This window comes from Echinops telfairi, unplaced genomic scaffold, assembly GCF_000313985.2.
Source record: "Echinops telfairi isolate 266 unplaced genomic scaffold, ASM31398v2 ScPeMD7_7458;HRSCAF=8496, whole genome shotgun sequence".
NCBI lineage: Eukaryota > Metazoa > Chordata > Mammalia > Afrosoricida > Tenrecidae > Echinops > Echinops telfairi.
This window is the reverse complement of record NW_022111358.1, coordinates 31598461-31616881: the sequence shown is the minus strand read 5'-3', so window position 1 is coordinate 31616881 and position 18421 is coordinate 31598461. Positions and strand designations below refer to the sequence as shown.

Below are 18421 nucleotides of genomic sequence, written 5' to 3'. Positions count from 1 at the left end.
CTGTCCCAGGGTCAGGTTCCATTGACATTACCCAGTCCAGCAGAAGGGCAGCCTGGGACTAGAAAAAGGAAATATCTTGTATTCGCTCTGTCAACCTTCCATTCTTTCAACACACTTTTATTGAGACAGCTCCAGATTTCAAGGCACCAAGGTAGGTGCTGTATGTAGATCAATCTAACAATAATGTTAATAGCATCCCTGCCCACTGAGAGTCCGAATCAACCCACTGGCAGGGTTTTGTTTGTTTGTTTGTTCCTTACATGGAAAAAAACAAGTATGGGCTAAGACTAGGGCTAGCATCTTCAGACTTCTGCTCTGACCACAGAACTTGCCACTCTATCTCTGGACTGCATGAGGTCTGTAACTAATAAAGAAAATTAATAGACTCTCAGTTGAAATGTTCTCAAACCATCATTTCATAGATAAAACACTTGTTCCTGGTGTTGGGTTTTCTTTTTTAAGAAAAACAACTAGAATGCTCCTGAGAAATTAAAATGGTGAGCCATCAGCTCACTTTGGATACGTAATCAGGAAAGACCACTTGCTAGAAAAGGACATCAGGGTTAACAGAGGAAAGGGTAAACAAAAACAAGAGACTGCAGGGAGATGGATTAGCACAACAGCCACAACACTGGGCTCATACACCAAGAGTTTAAAAGTAGCCCAGGCCCAGGAAAGGTCCCCACCCTGAGTTGTAGCCTACTTAACACCAGCTAACAACAAGAACAACAACAAAATTAGCTTGAGCATAACATAGTCCACAAAACTAGACAAAGTTTTACATCCTGCTTTAGTAAGTAGTGAGTAAAAGCTCATGAATGGCCATCTGAAGTCTCTCCCGGTCTGGAGAAAAGAGTGATGAAAATCAACAATACATGGAAACAGTCCAAGGGACTAATGGACCATTTGAACATCAGTCTATATGCTCCTGAAGAACGAGATGGTGCCTAGCTACCGCTACCAATGCTCAGAAAGGGGTCACACTAAATAGTCCTAGATAAAGTGGGAGAGAAACTCGGGCGGCGCCACCACGCCCCTGCCGCGTCCCTTGCTGCTGCGGGCACCCACTCTCGCGCCCCGTCCCCGTGCCACAGCCATGCCTCCCCGAGCCCCACTAGCGCAGCGCAGCCATTCATTGCTCTGGGAGCGCTTCTGTGTGGTCCTCCGCAGGCGCCTGGAAGCTCACCATTCTGCACACCAGCAATGTACACAGCCGGCTGGAACAGACCAAAGAGGCAAGTGTGTCAACACCAGCCTCTGCGTGGGAGGCGTGGCACCGCTCTTCACCAAAGTGAAGCAGGTCTGCAACTCTGAGCCCAATGTGCTGCTGCTAGACGCTGGCGACCAGTATCAGGGCACCACCTGGTTCACCTGTACCAGGGCGCAGAGGTGTGCACTTCATGAACGCACTGCCCTATGATGCTATGTATGTCTCCTTTGTTCTACCTTTCTGTAATTGGCTTCCTGACTGTGAATCCTTGGATGCTGTTATGACCCTGTGGCATCCCTCGTCTGGATGATAGCGCAACAAAAGCAATTCTCCTTAGTTCAGACTTCAGAAGATGCAAACATCTTGAAGGGTGTGGATCCCCAAGCCTCAGAGATCTGATCAACCCCAACTCCACCCTATGACTGTGACCATATGCTTTCTGCTTCCAGTCCAAGCTCCAGATGGGCCTCAGGGAGAGGCAGGAAGAGGAAAAGAGGACCTCCTAGCTCCTTTCTTCCTGGTCTTCGCATGGGTGTTGTCTTCTTCACTGAAAATGAGAACGAAGCAAAGAGACCATCATACCGGCAGCTGTCTGTATTCCACTCACAAATGGTGTCTGACTGCTCTGTAAACTCCCTCCATCCACTTAACTAGAATTAGAAAATTCTCTGGATACTTCTTTGCACTCATTTGGACATCCTCCAGACATTGACTGAAGCCCTGTAAGCGCTGTGAGAAGTAGTTCTGTCTACCTGAACTCCAACTAACTGGGCAATTGTTTCTTTCTTTCTTTTCTTTTTTTTTAATCAATTGTTTCTAAATGTAGCCCTGACATGCACATGCTTCGTGTAGAGAGTTTGTAAACCTTGTCACCTGAAATGTAAAAAAAAAAAAAAGAGTGGGAGAAAAACTCAGAACAAAGTTCAACACATCAAAAAGACCAGGCTTACTGGTTGACTAGGGTCTGGTGGAAACCTCCAGGTTCTGGCCCTGAGCCTGTCACCCATACAGGTCTGGAAATGAATTCACTCTCATGCCTCAATTTTCAGTTAAACAATAGGTGCTTAAGGGGAACATTCACACTGAAGGAGGCATACATAAACACCTTAAAATAACCATTTGAGATGAAAAAAAAAGATGGCATTTACCCAAGGACATGTTCAAAAGGATTAGAAGAAAAGGAGGAATGGGAAGAGGAAACATAGGGAACAAGTAGGGTAAGGAATGTTGCATTACGGGGATTACAATCAATACATGAAACAAAATGTGTACGGATTATTTCATGGAAAACTGATGTGCTTTGTAAACCATCACCCAATTCACAATACCAGGTTTAAAAAACTTAGCTTGAGCCCTGACCTTAATGTGGCCCCTGAGTCTACCCCTAGCATTGCAGCCTCCCTTTTCACACCTCAAAGAGGCAGTAAGGCAACAGATTATTAAATTGTGAGACTCTCAAAACAAAAACAACACTGCCATCGAGTCAATGCTGACTCATAGCAACCATATAGGGCAGGGTAGAACTGCCTCTGTGAGTTTCTGGGATTGTAACTCTTTTGTTTGTTTGGTGTGCATAATCAGGTTGGGAACATCTTTTTATTGGGGGCTCACACAACTCTTATCACAATCCATACATACATCCATTGTATCAAGCACATTTATACATTTGGGTTTTTTTTTAACTTGTGTGTGTGTGTTTTTTTTGTACATTTGTTGCCATCATTATCCTCAAAACATTTTCTTTATACTTGAGCCCTTAGGATCAGCTCCTCATTTTTCCCTTCCCTCCATGCCCCCTCTCAAACCCTTGATAATTTATAAATTATTACCTGATTGTAACTCTTTTTGTTTGTCTGTTTGTTTATTGAGAGCTCTTATAGCTCTTATCATGATCCATACATATATCCATTTTGTCAAACACATCTTTACATATGTTGTCATCTGTTTCAAAGCATTTTCCTTCTACTTGAGCCGCTGGCATCAGCTTCTCATTTTTCCACCTCCCTCCCCCATGCCCCCGATTGTAACTCTTTAGAGGAGTAGAAAGCCTCATCTTTCTCCTGTGGAGCATTGGTGGTTTCGAACTGCTGACCTTGCAGATCATAGCCTGACACCCATCCAAAATAACTTCCAATGACAAAAATCAATTTCATAACCAAACACCTTTCAAAACAGTAAGTTGACAAATATTTATTCAGCCAGCCTCCTGGGATGCCACAGGTAACTGGCAGCATTTGTTTGCGTTTTGACATTAAATGCGTTCCATTTAAGCCCTGCACATAAATGATGTGCATGCCGACCAAGTGGATATTTTAGTTTGTTTGTAGATGGAGAGGTTGACCTTTCTCAAGGTCATAGTGGCCAGGCAGAGATTTAAAGTGAGGTCTGCTTGCTCTTAGAGGTGTGCCCAGTGTGCTCTGTCTTCACAGCACACTGCCCCCACCTGCCATCTGTATGGATTGTGTGCTTTCGTGTACTTAACAAATATGTATTGAGCACCAACTGGGGACCAGGCACTGGGATGGGTGCTATGGATATACAAGATGAGCCCGAGCCCAGCCCTGGTTCCTGTGGGAAAGTTCACCATTCATTACACTGCCACTTCCATGGTTGTAAAATTGCAACAGGATTCAACACTGTGAAGGAGAGGCCCACAGGGCTGTGGGATAACCTGGCAGGGAATCTGAATGGGTCTGGAAGTTGGAGGGGACCTGGGGGATTGAAGGGAAGAGGGAAGGAGAGATAAGGTAAAAAGAGAGTAATAGGGATTAGAAGTTTAGGACTTTGCAGACCACGTATGAGGTGCTGGATATAAACAGGAATTTTCAATCTAACAAGGGAAATACACGTAAGGCAGGCATTCCAGACCAAGGGAAAAGCCTGTGAAAGGTGAGGTGGGGTGAAACAGAAGGGATGGATACCTGAAGTAGAAGGGATGGATACTTCGGCCCTGTGAAGAGCCCCAGGGGCATCTAGAAGGCTCATAAGTAAACAGTGGCTTTAGATACCTCCCACACAAGTGGGTGTCCTTGGGAGTGTTAAGGAAGGGAGTGAGTGGTGACATTTAGGTTTTGGGTCATGCATTTGGGTAGCTCTGAGGGCCACGCTTAGAGGAGCAGACTGGAATCAAAGATAGCAGCCAGGAATCCATTGCAAGAGCCCAGGCAAAAGATGATGTGGCTGTGTGGACACATAGGAGAGAGGAAGGGAAGAGGCCAACCAAGGTGTGTGACCTAGCAGCCCTGATGCCATTAAGCAGACTGTGGAGTGCAGGGAAGGAACAGCTAGTACCGAGCAAGACCGAGCATGTAGTCCATCCAAACAAAGGTGACCACAAGGCAGGGGGATATACTAATCAGAGGCTAGGGTTATGAGAATGACTAAAACCACCTAGGTGAGGTGGGTGGGTGGGTGGTGGACCCAACATCTAAAAGCCATAGGGCACAGGAGGGAGGAGACTGGGAAGAAGTAGTGGAGCCAGGAGAGATTTCGGCCATCACTACTCCTGGAGAATGCCATGAGGCTCATAAGGGGGGCTGGGAGCCTTGGGTCAGAATGTTTACTTGTCTGGTTTCAGTTGTAGAGGAGCCCTGGTGGCAACAGTGGGTATTGCGTTGTGAGCTAGCCACAGGTCAGCAGTTCGAAACCTCCAGCTGCTCGGAGGGAGAAAAAGAAGGCTTTGTACTTCTGTAAAGAGTGACAGTCTTGGAAACCCACAGGGGCAGTTTTCCTCTGTCTGGTAGGGTGGCTATGAGTCCCCGTACCGACTGGATGGCAGGAAATGAGTTTCAGTTGTAAGTACTGAATGAGAGCGTGTGTGACACTTGACGTGGTACTCACCTAAAAGATTGGTAAATAGTTGCTATTATTATTATCCAGCAAATTATTGAGCACCTACTATATGCAAAGCAGCTAGTCTACAGAGACCTGGCTCCAGCTTTATGTGGAGCAGGGCTGCGGCTCTCCCCTGCCAAAATATTCTGTTGGCCCCTGCTGTGGGCTGGGAACCTAGGTGTCCCCAGTGGGCAATACTTCTCCTTCCAATCCTGGGGCAGTACTGCCCATCATCTCAGCTGACTCGGTACAATGGTTTCCGCTCTGGGCTCCTTCTGGATGGCAAAGTGGGCTATAAATATGCTAAACAGATATAATATGATGATTAATTAAGTAAGGGTTTTCATTAGCCCAAGTCTACAAAAAGCCTGGCAATTTCCTTCCAAAGATATCAGCTGTTGAAAACCCTGTGAAGCACAATTCTACTCTGACGAACATGGGCCCATGAATGTGAAAGGACTTGGTGATAAGTGGGTCTGGGGAGTTGAATGAGCACAGGGCGTGGTCAGCTCAGAAACATCTGTGCAGAACTTGGTTAGTGAAGTTCTTGACCCCTCTTGGCCAAGGAAACAAACGGCCCCAACAAAAAATCAGCTATTCTGTCTCCCAGAACCTTCTAGAAGCCAACAGCAAGACTAGAGGAATAGACTGGCAAACATGGAGGGTCCTCAGGGGTCGGGGCAGTGGAAGCCTTGCTTGCTGAGGACAAAGGAGGGGGTGGGGGAAGCAAGCTAGGCTGACTTCCAGGTGAGGCGCCCCTGCGGCCCCAGCAGAGTATATTTTCCCTCATCCTCTGACTTGCTCGCTCTTTTCCCTTCCTTTCTTTCCACTTCTTCTCTCCTCACTTCTCCCAGAATCTCCTTTCCCTGCAGGCTGGGCCATCTCACCCCCACCCCACCCCCTTCTCTTTCCTGTAACTTAAGCTGTTCTTGGGGGTTGGAGGAGCGGGGCTGGTTTGAAAGGAGGCCCCACTGCTTTTCAGGGAGGAATTGAAACCCTGGAGCTGGGGGACAACTAGGGGAGGCCGCCCCTGGAGGGGGGAGGGGGCGACTCCAGAAATCAAAGCTGCAGCCACTCCATCTGGGAAACCAACTTTGATTTACTAGCAAGAACCTGGCTTGCTCGCCAGCCACCCCCCAACCGCTGCCCACTCCCCCTCCTTCCCCAACTAGGGGTGGAAGGAACTGACCCCCTCCCCCAACTCAAAAGCCTGTTCTTGTTCTGGGAGCACCAGTCCTCAGAGGCTAAATCTGGGGGGCTCTAAGTCTGACTGCAGGAACTTCTAAAGGGGTCCCAGGGTCTCTCCAGAGCTGGGGGAGGATGCATTTGGGAAAGAGAGTAGCCCAGAGGCCCAGGGCACTCCCAAATAGGGGGTGGGGGTGCTAATTGATGGAGGCCAAGCTTCTTTCATCTATCCTTGGTCTGCGCCCCCAAAGTGGGGGGGTGGTAGGAGCCAAGAGGAGTGAGAGGAAAGACATGAGAAGGAAAAGGAAACTCTATTTTACTAGATGATTTTGTCTTGAAATTTAGCGTGGGCGACAGACAACACTTGCTTCGAATGGGGGCTGGAGACCATTTGGGGTGGCAGTATCTCTCTCTTTGAATAGATGCATCTAGCCTTCTCTGGCCTCTCTCTTCTTGCTTGTATCCTTCAACTCCTCTCTCCTGGGAGCCCTGCAACTGAAATCCTCAGGGCCCCGTGAGTCCCAACTCTAGGAAACCCCTTGGCACTTATTTGACTGGCTTTACCCACTGAGCCCCTCTCTGTGGTCCCTCTGGAATCCAAGCTTAGAGAGGGGAGAAAGCAAGTTCTCCAGAGGAAACATTGCAGGCCAGGTCACCCTGTTCATCCAGCTTCCCGCCTCTAGTTTGGACAAAATCATTTCCTGTCTTGATGCCCTCTCTAATTCCTCCTCAGTGGTCAGACCTCGCTCAGAGGAGTGAAGGAAAAGAAAGCCACATTGGACATGGACCATGACGTGGTCCCAGAAGAGCAAAAGCCCTTGGGGCCTATCCTTGGAACTTACTAGTACTCTGACCTTCAGTAAATCACTTTGCTTCTCTGCGTATCAGTTTTGCCAACAGCCGAATGGGCGTGGTACATCAGTCTTGTTCCCTTTGAAGTGAGAAAAGTGGATTTGAGGACCCGACTACTTTGGGAACCAGCAACAGGGTGGCCCAGCTGCTCTTTGAACCTGGAAGGAGACTCCACCAGAGGGCAGCCCAGAGGTGTGAACATAGACTCAGGAAGAGAAGATCAGGGGATTCCCAGATGCGGCCTTTTGAGGAAGAAGTTTGAGGCTTTACCCCATTCCCTTGACTAAGCCACTCAAGCCCTCTGAGACTCAGACTGTCACCAGGAGACACCTTTCTACAGCCAACAACCTTTGGCTGAATAAGAATGGTCAGGTGAGGGTACAATTTGCCTAGGAGCAAAGGTTTATTAAAAGGAAGAGGCTTGTTCGTCTTGGTAGTTGTGTTAGACAGGGTTCTCTAGAGAGATAAAACCAAATTCCTGATAATATAATATATTTATAAAGATAATTAGATATATAATGAAAAATGAACTGTTAAATCATATACAGATAAATATACAATCTTAAATCATATACAGATAAATATACAATCATATACAGATAAATACACAAGAAATAAACAGTAAATTAGAAAGCACTATAAATGGCTTAGTGCAACTCACGTCCATGAGAGAAAGTTGAGAGACTAGCAGTCCTTCAAGTCTCTATCTGATGCCAGATCTTCCTCTATTTGTAGAGAGAGCTAGGCTATGTCAGCACAGCAGCCAATCACAAGGCAGGTCACCAATCGCCAGTCCCCAGCTCCAGAGAAGTCTTAAAGGGACCTCAACTTACAGCAACACAGTCCACAGGCTAGGCGTCCCACAGGCAGTGTAGCCTTTAAATTGAGGCACAGAACAAGCAAGGCAGCCGCACACTGGTCCGATGATCACAGAGCGAGAGACAAGAAAGGCAAGGCTCACCAAGCCATCCATCTCTCAGCCCCGCAGTCAATCCCACCTGCGTTTATCAGCCAGGCTGGCACAATAAACTATCTCAGTAGTGGAGACCAGGATGGACCATGCAACACTCCCCTTGCCCCTCAGAAGTGAAGGAGCTTATAGTATGTGTTCACTTGCCCATACCTATTCATTAAAATTCAGGGAAAGGGGGGCGCGGTGCCTGGAATAGGCAGGGCTATGCTAATCAGGGATGCATGTAGTTAATCTTCAAGATGGATTCTGTTTGCCAGGGCTTCTGGGTAGGAGTAGCAGGACTTATTCTGGGATGTTGTATTTGTGCATTCTAGTGGAGGATATATGGGCAGTCAGGATGACTCACCAGAACGGATTCTTTCTAAAAGACAACGTTCAAGAAAAGGTTGCTATCTATTGGGGAAAGCATTGTATTGCTTACCCACTGCAAGGTCGGTGGTTCAAACCCCCCAGTTGCTCCTTGGGAAGCAGTTGGCGCTATCTGCCCCTGTGAAGATTGATAGGTTCAGAAACCTTATAGAGGTGGCTGGGAGCCAGAATCAGCTTCACTGGTGATGGTATTTAGTGCCCTGGGTGGTGGGCCTGGGGGTGTGCAGGATTGTGGGTCCACGGGCTGGAACCAGAACCTGTTGGGCAAGTGGGCTCTCTCAGTAACACTGAGCTCCTGGCGTTTCTCCGTGACATGAGGACCCTCTCCCTTTCAAGCTTTTTTAAAATTATTATTATTTTTTTATGAGAATGTCTTCTTTGGGGATTTTTCTCCAGGGATCCACTATTTCCCTGTCTCAAGGCTCTTCTTCCACTGTAAGAAGGGACATTAATCTTATTGCTCAGAAGCTTGGGAGAATGAACTGAACCAATTAGTGAGCAGGTCCCTCAGTAGACAGTGCACCCAGGGCTTTATTTAGTGTTTGCTTATTCTCCTCCAGTGGAGGCAACTGGAAAAAGGATTTCCAGGGAGTCAGGGCAGGTGCCAGACTTCTAAGACCTGGGGGGTTCAGATGGTGCCCTCCTGCCCCACCCCCTCTGGCTAGGGTCACTCTGTGATTGACCCTTGAAGAATTCTGTGGCTTGGGACAAAGATGCTAATGCCAGGTTAAAGCCAGAATCTGCAGGGGACTTTATTTTGGGGGCAGAGTGACAGAGCTTCCTTGAAGCTGGGGTTGACTCAGTACATCTCAGGCAACCCTCCTATCCATCCCCATCCCCATCCCCAAATACAGCTAAGCATCCCAGAAGGAGTAAGAGAGTCCTTAGGCCTCAAAGGTGAAAAAAGAGAGACCAGGACTTCAGCGTGGCCTCTGAATTACCTCCCTTTTGGGGGGAGAATGTGATTTCCAGGCAGCTTCTAGGGGGACCCCAAAGATAGATTTGGGAGAGCCAGGTTCTTGGGAGGAAAAGAAAACACCCCCTCCTCTCCCTAGGAAAGTTTCCTTCCCTGCAGCTGGTGCCCCAGGATTCCCACCCCCCATCCAGGCCCTTAGAGAGAGCCTGCTGAGTCTGGAATGAGAAGAATCTGAACTACAAACAGACCTCCCAGAGGCACCCCCTGCTCGCCGCTGGCCTCTAACCACTGCGAGCCAGAAAAGGCCGGCTTCCTGGAGCGGAGACTGGGTCTAGGGATTGGGCTGTGGAGAAGGAGACTAGGTGGGGGACTTTTCCCTGGAGAGCACTGGGTGGGGACAAGGACCATATTTTCCAAACCGAGAATCAGAATGAGTACAGTTGCTGGGCCGCTCAGGATGCAGACGTGGAATCGGGCCTGTTGTAGAATGATCCAGCATGTGCGTGGTCCCATCCCAGGAGGGGCAAGGTGCCAACCACATAGAACCCAGGAGGAGAGAGGGACCCCAGCTTCCCTCTCCAGTCCTCCCCTCTCTTTCCATCTGACGTGTTGTTGAGGTGGGTGAGGAGAGGGGCCAGAAGACCCCGTGTGTTAGAGCCCAGGTCTCCCCGGGCTGGCTCAGGTCTAAGCTGCATTAACTGAGTACGGGGAAGGCTATGAATGGGCTCTGGGGAGTGAGCGGCAGGGACTGGAGTCAGGAAAGCTGGTGAGACCAACCTAAAGGACCGGACCGAAGGAACTGAGCCAGAGGGGCCCTCCCGCCGCCAACCGCCACACTTCCCCAGCCTCTGGCCTCCTGCCTGTTGTCCCCTGGGCCTGCTGTCCCTACCCCCACCTTGCCTGGCCTGAGGCTTTGATGTGCTTTGGACAGGCAGTATCCTAAAGGGGGAGCCCTGGGGAGGGGTCTGGAAGAGAGGCTGCTGGAGCAGGAAACTGCTTTAGGCCTGATGACCTCTTTGCAGGGAAGGGAGGTGGGGTGTGCTCCCCAGCTTGTATAACACAGCCCCTGTCAAGGGTGGTATAGAGAGGCTCTGAGCCCCCTGCAGAGCCCCCTGCCTGCTGGGGAAGCCACTGAAAAGGCAGCTTAAGGGCTTCCTGCTGGGTGAGATGGATTAGGGGCCTATGGGGAGGGAGCCAGCAGAGAGAAAGGCCCTGGCCCTATGCCAGAGCCCCTTGGCCTGCAGCCCTGGGGACCAAGCCAGGAGCCCTGGGTGTCTGGTGGTTGTGGTGGTGGTGATCAGTACCCTCCACCTGGCTGAGGGGCCAGGAGAGTTGGGGCCCTGCATGGGGCAAGAAAGAGAGAGGGGTGGGGGACATTCCTGGTAGCCTAGTGCCCTTCCACAGGAAAAGGGGGGAAGGTAAGGCCTGACTCTCCACCACTTTACTCTCCACCACCAGCCTCTCCTGGTTTAGCCCTTCCAAAGATTCCGTGGGTGAGTGGGCAGGACAGCCTTCCTTCCCTCCAGCCAGCTCTTTACTGCTCATGGATCCCATGTGAGACAGAATGAAGGAGACCAACTTGGTTCTAAGGTTCCCATGTGAACAGGATGCCCGGAAGAGCCATGGTGGCTGCTGGGCAACTGAGAGATGCTGGGCGGCTTCTTGGACTGTTTCAGTCCAGGGCTGGTTTTGCTCAGGCCCCTGGGCTTCTTTTGGCTGATCTGTGAGATGGGATGAGAACCGATGTAGGATTCAGGGGATCTGAATCTTGATTTCATCGCCAAGGAAAAAATAAAAATCTGCTTCATCTATTAAGTAGCACACTGTCAAGAGATGGCATGTGCATCCTGGACATTGTAAAATGCTTTGTGACTGTGATGTGCTCCGGTGGCACTGTGGTTAAAGGGCTGGTCAGTGTTTTCAGCCCATTAGGGCCTCCACTGGGGAAAGCAGATGGAGCTGTTTGCTTCCATACAGATCCACAGCCTTGGAAACGCTCTGGGGCAGATCTACTCTGTCCTTCACATTTGCAGCAGTGGGTTTGGTTTTTACATGAGTCTGAGGGATCCAGATATCATTATTAAGCCTGAGGTGCTTGTGGGTGTGAAGGGAGGGGTGTTGCCAGGAAGATGGGGAAACTCTTGGGAATCAGGGATTGCAATGGAGATGGCTTGTCTCTACATCGTCACAAGAACTTCCAGAAGATGGGTTGTGGTCCTCGTGTCCCAGAGGAGAGAACAGAGGCTCAATAAGATTAAGTAACCTGCCCGAGTTTGTGGTCATTGGTTATAGTTGAGTCTCTTTCAACTCACGGTGACCCTGCATCTCAGGGGTGGGGAATGTCTGGCTCAAGAGCCGTTTAAGGTCCATGAAATCACCAGTACCAGATGAAATCATTAATAACGACTAACATTACATGTCCCACAAAAGAGGGGCACTTCCAACCATCCCAGTGCAAAAATTCCAAACTCACTGCCATCCAGTCGATGCTGACATCACAGCAGGTCAGAACTGCTCTTGTCAGTGGGTGAGACTGTAACTGTCTACAGGTGTTGAAAGTCCCATCTTTTTCCCACATTGCCGCTGGCGGCTTCAAACTGCCAATCTCGCAGATTGCAGCTCAACGCGTAACCACTCTGCCACCGGGGCTCCTCACCATCACAGGAGGGATGAGCTAATTAAATGTTTGATCCGGGCAACAAATGTACAAATGTGCTTGACACAATGGATGCATGTACGCATGGTGATAAGAGCTGTATGAGCCCCCAATAAAATGATTTTTTTTAAAACCCAGAAATGTTTGATCAGGAGGGCCCGTGAATGATGTTAAAAATAAATATCCAAGTGGTCCTTGGCAGAAAACGGGCCGGGTCCCCACCCTTGCACATGTGCAGAGTAGAATTGCTCCACAGGGGTTTCAAGCCTGTGACCTTTCAGAAGCCAATGGCCAGGCCTTACTTCCACAGCACGTCTGAGCTGTGAGTCTGAGCTGCCAGTCTTTCAGTTTTAGTTTAGTGCTTAACCCTTTGCATCACTTGGGGACTCCTTGCCCGGGCTTACAGGAGCTCACTGGGCCATCTGTATTAAAAAGCAAGGCTCTGGGGTCTTCAATGGGCCATGCAGTATACAGGCTTCATTCCCTGATTGCAGGTTTAAGAGCAAGTCTAGGGAAAAAGCAGATGTAGACCCCCCAAGCGCCCCTCCCTTAGATCAGAATTTTTGGAATGGGTGGAGGTGGGGGGAGGGGGTCGTCTGAAAGGGGCCCAGCTGAGCGGCTCAGGCACACGTGGCCTGCGTCTCAGAGGTAGGAGGGTAGTGCTCTCCAGCAGAGGACTTCAACTTCAGCCCATCCCTGCATCAGACTCCGCTGGGCCAGCCCCCTTCTTTGTGCTCAGTTTTTTCCCACAGCCCAGCTCAGGGGGTGCTGGGATCCCAGGCCCAACCCCTCCTGCTGGGCAGCACCCCATCAGCCCCCACCATACAAAGTTTGAGCGTGGAGGAGGGGGTCGTCCGCACTCTGGGGAGGCCTGGGCACCCTCTTCCCATTCTGGGGAACAAGAAACTTGCTAATGGCTTGGGCCCCTTCCCCAGCCTCAGGCCCCAGCCGGGGCTCCCCCAGACAAAAAGCTGCTTTACATGAGAAGAGCGGGCTGGCCGGGCCTTACCCGGCGCTCAAAGAGGCGGTAGCCCCTGACTGCCGGGACTGCCCCTTCCCCCACGCCCAGGCCTCGTTTAGTTGCAATTAGCTATTCTTTGCATATCCCCCCAAGGGTTTGAGGGGGACTCCGGTCCTCACCCGAATCTGGCCTGTATCCCTAAGCAGCTTCCTGGACTGGGCCCTCCACCCCACACCCAGCTCACCAGCTAGTCTAGCCGCTGTGTCCCAGGGGTTCTTTAAATGATAAACCGCCCAGAGGGCTCCGGGACTGGGGTGATTGGGGGCGGGGGCGGAGTGGGAGGGGGCGGCGTTGAAGCTGGGGAAGCACCAACTCCGGTGCCCCTCTTTAACCCTTATGCTGCTGCCCTCCTCTCTTCCCACATGCGACCCCTTCTGCAACTCAGACATAGCTTTTGAGTCTGTAGAAGACTTGGGGGCCGAGCTTCTGAAAAGAGATCTGGTGCTGGGCGTGGGGAGTGGGCAGTGGGGGCGGTTGGGGAGGGGAGGAGGCGCCGCCCTGGATAAAGGGACCTTCCTCTTTCCCTGGATACAATGCTGCCCTTGGAGCTTCCCCAGCATCCCAAAAGAAGACTAGGGGATCTAGAGCCCTCCGGTCTGACCCCAACCTGGCAGTGGAAGGTTTGAAAAGGTAGAAAGATTAGCTAGAGCCCCAGCGCCCATTTCAGGCTCACACACATCCACTCCTTGGAGTCTGGCTTCAAAATGGGGTGGGGGGACCCTAGGGACCCATCTTCAAGCTCTTTCCTTTCCCTCTTACCCAGTCTTGGCGGGCTCTCCCTTTGTCCAGCAGAGGGTGCCCTCCACACGGTGGGGGCTCGAGGCAGCCGTGGGGTGCGCACTCGTGTCCGCACCCGTCCGCCCATTGCGCCCCGCAGGACCTGCCCCTGCCCAAGGACGGAAGCTGAGCCTCCTTGGGTGGAGAGCAGCGATTCCATCTTCTAAGGGGACTCTGCCCCGGCCCTGAAGAGGGCTGGCTTGTGCGGTGGTGGTGGTGATGGTGGTGGGAGGTAGCTCCTAAAGGTCTGCAGGATTTGTGTGGGGAGTACGGCAGGGGCTGCTGGTTGTGCACCCAGGCACAGGCTACCATTTAATTGAGAAGGCCTGGGTTCTTTCCAACAGCCCTCTCCCCACTTTCAGTACCGAGGTAGTGATGGAGCCGCCTAATTTAGGATTCACAGAGATTTTATAAGATAGGGTAGAACTTGCCCCTGTGTGTTTCCAAGTCTGTAACTCTTTTCTGAAGTGGTATCTTTCTCCAGAAGAGGGGCTGGTGGTTTCCAACTGCTGAACTTGAGGTTAGCAGCCCAACAAGTAAGTCACTGCCACTGGAATCGCCTTAAGGGCAGTGAGTTTAGGATCAAGGAGCCCTCCCAGGTGGGTGGTCCAGTAGCTAAGCGAGAGGCTGCTAACCTAGAAGGCCGTATTTCAAGATCACTCTCTCCCTGGTAGGAAAGATGCTCCCTTAAAGTCTACAGCCTAGGAGCCATTTGGGGTGGTTCTGCGCTGTCTTACAGGGCTGCGGTAAGAGAAGTTTAGGTCTGGGAAATGAAAACACAGATCTGGCCTGTGTATCCCCCTTTGATGGGCTCTCACAAGCACACTTCCTTGGAAGCTGGTCTCACACCTCAAACTAGGAAGGTCTTTGGCCCCATGTGGGGTTGAGGAAGGAATCAGGATCATTTCCTGTAGACAGAACTTGCCCTGTAGACCCCCTTTCCCTTCAGAAATCTTACCACCTCTGCTGGGGGAGTGGGAGGGGAGTCCCATAAACAAAAGAAGGGATGTGAGTTCCCCCCAGGGCTGAGGGAGTGAGAAGGGCGAACAGGCCAAAATGAAGGAAGATGCGGTCTTATTCTGAGGAGGGAGAGGCACATAAATCTGTCCATGGGGCATTTCACTGTGAGTGGGGCGTTCTCCAGAAAGGCCGGGAGGACTGGGCTTCAGACACCTGGGTCTCTGGACTTGAGAAGTCTACCCACCCTTGGGGCCATCCACCTCCCCCGGGAGGAAGGAATTTAATGGGGGTCAAGTGTTGGGTGCCCTGGGCAGGAAGCACTTGTGAACCAACAGCAGGAAATGCTCAAGAGCCACCCTCCCACAGCCAGCATCTTCTTCCCAGGAGGGTGTCAGCCACACTCCCCTCCAGAAACTGTCGAAGCTCCACCCCACTCTTTCCCATCCCTGCTGGAGTCTCTGGCTGGCTGCTTCCCCAGTCTCCAGGCCCTCTCCAAACAGGGTACACACTTCTGGAGGACTGCCCTCCAGCTGCCAACCCCGCATCCAAGGCCCTGTGGCCTGAGGTCTAGCGACAGCTCACCACCCAGCCTTGGCATCTTAGCTTACTTAGTTTCTCAGTGCTGCTGTAACAAATACCACACAGAGGTGGCTTTCATCAGCAAAGATGTATTTTCTCAGTGTGATGTTAGGTGCTGTTGAGTGGGACCCTGTGGGCAACAGAACAAAACACTGCTATGTCCTGCACCATCCTTACACTCTTGGCTCTGTCTCTAGTTGAAGAAGACCGACAGAAGTCTGAATGTAGGGTGCCAGCTCCATGGATTCTAGGGAGAGGCCTTAGTGTCTTCAATTTCTCAGTGTCAGTGGTTCCGTGGTCTTACAGTGAGGTGTGGCACCTCCCCTTGTACTCTGTGCTTAATCTCCTCTTGTATCTCAAAAATAGCTGGGTTAAAACACTGGCCACACTGATAAGGCCTCATTAACATAACAAAGAAACCTTGCTCCCAAATAGGATGCATACTTCCCCAGGTATAGGGATGGTCTTTAGGGACTGAGTCATTTTTTGGTCAGAGTAGAACTTCCCCTTGGGGCTTTCTCAGCTGTAATCTTTATAGGAAGGATCATTGGTGGCACTCCTGGTTAAACATTGGCCCTCTAGCTAACTGCCAGTTTGACTGGTCAAACCCACCTGCTGTTTCAAGGGAGAAAGATGAGGCTGCCTGCTCTAAAGATGTAGTGTGGAAACCACAGTGTGCAGTTCTCCTCAGTCCTATAAGGGTCGCGATGAGTTGGAATTTACTTGAATGTAGTGGATTGGGTTTGGGGGTTCTTATATACCCAAAACATTATCGTTTCAATGTGTGCTCCATATAAAAATTATCAATAGTTCTTTTGTTTTGTTTGTCCAAATGAAGGCTCTGAAATTCAGTTTGTACTTCACATTTACAGCACATCCGAATCTGGTCTAGTCATGCTCAGTAACCATGTGTGGTGAGCACGGACCGAAGGTGCCGGGCTTGAGTTAGAAGTCCACAGAACACCTTGTGGGGAAAGGCCTGCTGCGGGACCCAGACTTCCCAGGTTGGGATCCTGGCTCATTTGCTCACCTCTGACTCCTCCCTGAGCCCGCCCCCTTCCCTTCGCTGTCTCATCTGTCCAATGGGCATAGCAACCCACTGAGGGTTGCTGTGAGGATCCTGTGAGGTGCTCTGAACAATGGCTGGCTGCAAACAATCACTGGCTGAAAAATTGAGTGGAAAAAAAAATAGGCCTTTGTCTTCCAGCAGCTGGAGACAGAGGTAAGATGGGGGGCAGGAGGGCGTTTGAGGCCGGGCGCAGGGGAAGGCTGTGGGTGGCTGGTAGGAGACTGCTCCTAGGGTCAGGCCACGGTTTCCAACTGGGATTTGAAGAGTAAAGACTCAGCTTGAGGCTGGGATGATTCTCAGCTAGAAAGAAGCTTCTTGGCTTCAAAGAAGAGAGGTCTCCGGCCTTCGGAAAATGCTTCAGAGAACAGGGTCAGGCTTGGAGAACCAGCGAGCAAGGCATATCGATAGGGAGTTTGGGATTAGGGTTCTTTGGGCTAGAGATTGGTTAGAGTTCGCTCTTCCCGACGCCCCGACGCCCACGCGCTCGCTCACTAGCGCTGCCTGAGGTCACAGCGCCCTCTGCTGGACATAAAGCCTGGGGACCGGCAGAGGGAACCCGGGAATTCAGGAAGGGTGACAAATGTTCTTGGGGCAGGTGTAGTCCTTCCTGTTCACAAGACACTCCAGGTGGATCACAAATCTGAAACACTTGGTCAGCGTGGGGGAGGCTTATGCAAAATGAGCAACACCTAAAGTCCACCTTTCAGCAACGCCACATAATCACAGCTCCATCCACACTCCTGGGGAGGGTATTACACAATGCGAACACCAGGAAGAGGGAGGTCATAGAGGAGCATCGTAGACTCTGATACAGGAAGCTCAGGCCCAGAGAGGCCCTGTGAGGCCAGTGGTCTGTTGATAGCTCTGCGCTCTGTGTGTGTGTGTGTGTGTGTGTGTGTGTGTGTGTGTTCCATTTCCACATGCTAGTCCAGAGCTGGGTGCCCAGGCTCCTGTGTCTCCCTCACACTCTTTCCCCAGAGATTTTGGCCTCTGGTGGGTTTAGCCTTCACATGTAGGCTAAGGCCCCCAAGTCCAGATCTCCCAACTTCAGATTGTCTGCTTTTCATTCGTCTGTTTCCACTCAGGTGTTGACATGTCTCAAATAAAAGGTGTGAAAAGACCCCAATCTAGTTCATCTTGGCTTTACTACTGGCTGCCTGAGGACTTTGCCAAGTCTCTGGACCCATCTCTGCCTGCCTCTGTTTGCCCAACTCCTCCCTTGTCTTACACTCTAGCATCTACCTCTTACTCTCTTTCACAACTGGCCAGGATGCTCCATTCCCATTGTCTTGGGGTGAGGTCTCTGGAGTAGCTGTCTGCCTCACCCCTGCTTCTTTCCAATCCATTCGGCACAAAGGCCAAAGTGAACATGCTACCCACCCCTGGAGATTCCTCCATGGCTTTACATTGCTCCTGGTGGCGGTGCTGAGCTCCTTAGTAGGGCCCACCAGCTTCTGAATGGCTGGGCTCCAGCTGGCATCCCCAGCCCCCTCTCTTGGACATGCCACTGACAAGCCACCACTGTGGCCTTAGCAGCTAGCTCTGTGCCTGGCACACAGGAGGAGCCAACACTACTTGTTGTATGACAGAAATGATCTGCCCGCAGAGCAGGCTGAATCAGCCAGCCCATAAGGCCCGTCTGTGATTCTCCAGCCTGTGTGCTTCTCCCAGAAAAAGACTTCTCCACCAGCCAGGTATGTGAATAGACCTGATGAGTTCCCCCAACGGGCTCGATCACCCCTTATTACCACTTCTACACCTTAGTTTCTGTTCTCCTAATGATTACCCTACAAACGATATCCTTTATGTACATGTATATACAGAATGTAGGTTTAGACCTATACTTTAAAAATTATATTGTGCCAGGGAGGAGGTGGGAGGACTGCTAGGGAGTGACCAAGGGCAAGGTAACTGAGAGGAATTACTGAAACCAGAATGAAGGCTGAACATGTTAGAGGGACAGGAGGAAAGCGTAAGGAAATAGAGGAAAGGAATAGGAGGCAAAGGGCATACATAGAGG

The 18421-nt window shown here is 50.8% G+C and overlaps 1 pseudogene; it reads left to right on the top strand.

Annotated features, from left to right (window-relative positions):
• Positions 1 to 1096: 1096 nt before the first annotated feature.
• Positions 1097 to 18421, top strand: part of LOC101646166 — a 33187-nt pseudogene continuing 15862 nt past the window's right edge.